Here is a 4889-nt window from a genome sequence, read left to right on the forward strand (position 1 = left end):
GTACAGCATGTGTACGGGTCATGATGGGCCATAGAAATGTTAATGGACCATTCGTAATAGTTTATCCAAATAACTTTAGTTATTGTTATGAATGGCCCATCATGATTTAAATGTTCAGCAAATACAGCTATGACAAAATTTGTAATAAATAAAAGTTACAATGTATTAACAAGACTTATGCCTATACTGGAAAAAACACAAACTTACTACATTCTGAAAACAAGCAAATCACTATTGTGTGTCAACTCTAACCAAAGCAGATCATGAACATCAGTGTAATGTTGCACGACATCAGTAAATATATAAACCAAATGCTGATGATCACCATCTTATTTTACTTGTCATTTGGTTTTACATTTAAAAATGTTCAGTAACTTACCAAAATGAATACCAGCATCATCCCAGTCCACAGGTCTCATTTCGGCTGGACGAAGTTCATCACATGCACTCACTTCCAGCTCTGTGTTGTGATTTGTCTCAGCTGTAATCGTTCCATTGTGGAAAAAATAAACTTTTTTTTGTGAAGATATAAATATGCATGTGAAACATTTGCGATGTGGTCGCAAAACCGCCGAGCTCTCTTTCTCGTATTATTATCAACAGGTGGTTGTTCTTCCATGTTGATAGATAATTATGTCCAGCATTATATTTTTGCACCAAATTAAAGATACACCTGCGACGCGTCATACCGAGGGCGTGGTTTGAGTGGGGATTAGCAAGCAAACAACACGCGCCAAAGAGGGGGCGTTTTGAGGTTTGAAATCAACCACTCACAATACAGGTGGTGACGGAGGCATCCAATAGTAGTGTATTGTTACAAGCGCGCGAAAGTTGAAACCTCCGCATTGTTTCCGGAAGTACAGAGAACGGATTGTTGTTGTTTTGTGGTGTTTGGTTGAGATTTGGAATCGATCATTTTCGACAGATTTAATATGGAGAGTAAAAGGAACCTTAGTTTTTCTACTCCACTGAACAAAGGAGGACAAGCAGGCTCAAGCTCAAGCCCAGTTACTGTGAATGCCTTGATGAAGCAGCTGATCTCCGGCCAGAGTGCTATATCTCGTCAGCTTACTACTTTAATATCTGCACAGCATGAACAGGCTGATCTTCTCCAAGAGGCTCTCCAGCGTCTTTATTCTCTCGAGCAAAAGTATGAGCAGCACGGACTAACTTACAGGAAGAGCCTAACAACATTGTGAAAAGATTTAAAAGGGCACGTAACGTGAGGTAAGTTCAGTTATTGTTATATAATGTGCCTGTAAACCAAAGTTGGCTTACAATTAACGTTAGCCTAATAACGTTATGTGTTTTGTCTCCAGCGCTTACTTTGATGGCCATCTTATTCAAACTTGAAAATATTGTGGTTCTTGCAGATTGTGAATCCGTTTAAACGCATTTTAATTTCAAACTTTACAGGAATCTGTAAGGTGCCTTTGTGTGAAACCCAATTCAGAGAACAGCCCACACAAATACGATCCACAAACTGGGTAAGACTGCTTATTGTATACTGTAAATGTTAGGTTAACCTACTTCTAACGTCATATGGATTTGAAATGCCAAAACCGAATTTCATTAATTATAACTGCAACTTTTCCCCCCAGAACAGTCATCACACAACCTCGCTTTGACCATTTTCCTTTGAAGAATTAAGGACAACTTTTACAGATGTTGACCCTGAATGTGTAAAAGGTAATCTTAAAGATTGTATTATTTTTTTTAAAGTAATTTTATATTAACATTTACCATGTGTGCTTTGTTTTGCTTACTTTTATTGGTATTACAATTATTCATGATTTATTTAGCAGGTTGCAAGACATATTGAGACACCACGGAGGAAGTATTCTGTGCCTCAGCCTGAAAAGGCCCAAAAAAAGACACACTATGAAGAACATGGCAAAGAACCGTCAAAGTGAAGGGTAAGTTAAGAAACTTGCTAAGCATTTATTTTCTCTTTAGGAGATATGATTTTGTCCATATTGTGATTAAACTTATACATTAAACCCAATACTTTGATCAAATCTGAGTGTGACATAACCATACTCATTAGTGAATAATGCAAATTGCATGTAAACTGGAGTGAAGAGTTCTGCTTGTCATGTGAGCACCTTCCTGCGATTAAGACCTTACTCTTAGAATACATAGTTGTATTATTGTTGCACATGTAAACACAGTCTGTGTTTTAGTGGTTAAATTACTGTCATGTTTTGCAGTTGCTGGAGACCATGTCCAGGGTTGTACAAGCTAACGCAGAAAGAGACCTGTGAGAGAACGCAACAATAGAGCAGATGTCTGATAAAGATGATGCTGTTGTTGATGGAAGGCCAGTGTGGATGGTGAGGTCTCCACCAAACAGAACTACGGTTGTCTGCGCTCTGCCAAGTGCTACGAACCAGACTAGAGGCTGACCCATGCTACACGTCACATCATCAGTGCATCATTATAATGTATTTTTACAATGCTCTTTGGAAATGTTTCCACTTATATATATTGTTTACTTAGAACATATATTATATGCATTTTTTTTCTTTTATTTCTTTACATCGCCGTCCTTTAAATAGAATTTGCTCACTTTTTTTCCCCCATTCATTTTATAATATATGTTTACAATGCTCTTTGGGAGTTTTTTTTATTATTTTTTTTACTTATTTTTATTTTTTACTTAGAACATTTATGTATATTATATAACCTTTTTTTTAACATTCTGGTTCTAATTTTATAATGTTTACATTTTTGCATTGTCTCATTTTATAATGTTACATTTTTAGATACACTGTGTATTTATTTCTTTATATCGCCAACTTTTAAATATGTTGTGTTAATTTTATTTTTCATGCCTTTTTTACCCTTTCATTTTAACTTATGTTTATTTTATATAGTTATATTTATATTGTTTATTTGTTCCTTTTAAATGCCTTTATTTTTTTTTTGTTCTTTACATTTTCATCCCTTTTAAATACATTTTGTTCACTTGTTTTTGTTTCTCCATTCTATTCTTTTGCTTGTTTAAAATGCTCTTGGTAATGTTTTATGTACCTTAATAAATATTCCATATTTTCCTAAATTGTTTTTTGTGTGTATTTTTCCTTTGGGGGGAGAGGGGGGTGGGGTTTATGGTGTATGAGCAGTATCTGCATAGCTGACCTATAACCAATCAAATCACTAAACTATAAGGCCTAGGGCGGGCTAAGTTTTAAAAGTAACCAATCAAATCACTTTACTGGGTTTTCAATGTGCCCTGTCCTCTAATAGCAGTTTGGGTTTTGGGAGTGGTTTTAAAAGAACAACCAATCCAGTTTGAGTTGAAAGGCCAATAGGGGATGGGAGGCAAAGCTGCTCAGAGGTGTGAAAATGTCTCCTGAAAAAACCTGATGGGATTACTTGCCATGGCAACAAATGGCTGTAGCATGGAAGTATACGGCCACAACATACATCCGATTTGGTATCATTCCGGATGTATACGGATATATACCGATCCATGGAATTTGACCTATCCGGCCAGTATACTCCCGGATTCTTCCGAATTTCAGCAGTGTATACAGGAGTATACGGGTCCGGATACACCTTTTTTCATGCAGTGATATTGATACTATTAATCGCAGTATGCGCAAAGTGCTGCTATATGAACAAAAGTGCAATAACATATGGTTTGCAAACACTTTAAACAAATAAGGTGCTTTTTACAGCAGTTAAAAGTTAGTAACAGTTACAATATTTCTTGTAAATATCAACTTAAACATTAATTTAATCAAATTAAATTGTGGTATACATATATTGATTCTGTAGTAATATTCTCATCAGTGTTCTGTCAGCTTTTACATTGGCCTACTTAAATCTGCATATTTGTGATATTCACCCCAGGGCGTTATTTAATTATATAAAGGCCATTTAAAAAAAAATCGTATTAAATCTACGCATCATCTTTCATTCATGTTAAATTCTTACATTTGATTAATACATTCAGTTATAATAGTAAAGACACTATAGGCTGTTACCAATCAAATTAAATAATTCAAACTGCAAAAAATACAGCTGCAATAAATAATGTTATAAGATTGATGTTCTAAATAAAACATGCAATCTTACTTTTAAACATAACCGCAAATAGGGGGTAGCAAGTGATCGTCTTCATAAGTGAGTCATTGAGTCGTTCGTTCAAATGAATCAAAACACTGAATCATCCGGTAACAAAACACCACTTTCTTTGTGTTGCTTTCTTTTGGAACTATTTTCTTCTGTGAAATCATGGGTGAAATGGAACAAAAGAGGTTGTTTGGATCTAAAATTTAAGTAACTTAATATTAATTAGGCTACTTGTTTATTGAACTAGGCTACACCATTCATGCTACACAATTCATGATTGCAAAGTCGACTTATTAACAATATCATAAATCATAAATATCAACAACTACAGAATGGTGTGAAAAGAGGAAAACATCCAGTATGCGGCAGTCCTGTGGCCAAAAATGCCTTGTTGATGCTAGAGGTCAGAGGAGAATGGGCCGACTGATTCAAGCTGATAGAAGAGCAACTTTAACTGAAATAACCACTCGTTACAACCAAGGAAAGCAGTAAAGCATTTGTGAAGCCACAACATGCACAGCCTTGAGGCGGATGGGCTACAACAGCAGAAGACCCCACCGAGTATCACTCATCTCCACTACAAATAGGAAAAAGAGGCTACAATTTGCACAAGATCACCAAAATTGGACAGTTGAATACTGGAAAAATGTTGCCTGGTTTGATGAGTCTTGATTTCTGTTGAGACATTCAGATGGTAGAGTCAGAAGTTGGCGTAAACAGAATGAGAACATGGATCCATCATGCCTTGTTACCACTGTGCAGGCTGGTGGTGGTGGTGTAATGGTGTGGAGGATGCTTTCTGGGCACAC

General features: G+C 36.0%; 1 long non-coding RNA gene across 2 annotated transcripts; it reads left to right on the forward strand.

Moving 5' to 3' along the window:
* Positions 1–830: 830 nt before the first annotated feature.
* Positions 831–1906, forward strand: LOC137064033 (uncharacterized). Of its 2 annotated transcripts, XR_010901474.1 has the most exons (4): positions 831–1227; positions 1417–1487; positions 1607–1689; positions 1806–1906. It is a non-coding gene; the product is annotated as an uncharacterized lncRNA (long non-coding RNA). The 2 variants fall into 2 exon arrangements; XR_010901473.1 differs by having other exon boundaries at positions 831–1487.
* Positions 1907–4889: the final 2983 nt, after the last annotated feature.

Source organism: Pseudorasbora parva, chromosome 24 (assembly GCF_024679245.1).
Source record: "Pseudorasbora parva isolate DD20220531a chromosome 24, ASM2467924v1, whole genome shotgun sequence".
NCBI classification, from domain to species: Eukaryota; Metazoa; Chordata; class Actinopteri; order Cypriniformes; family Gobionidae; genus Pseudorasbora; species Pseudorasbora parva.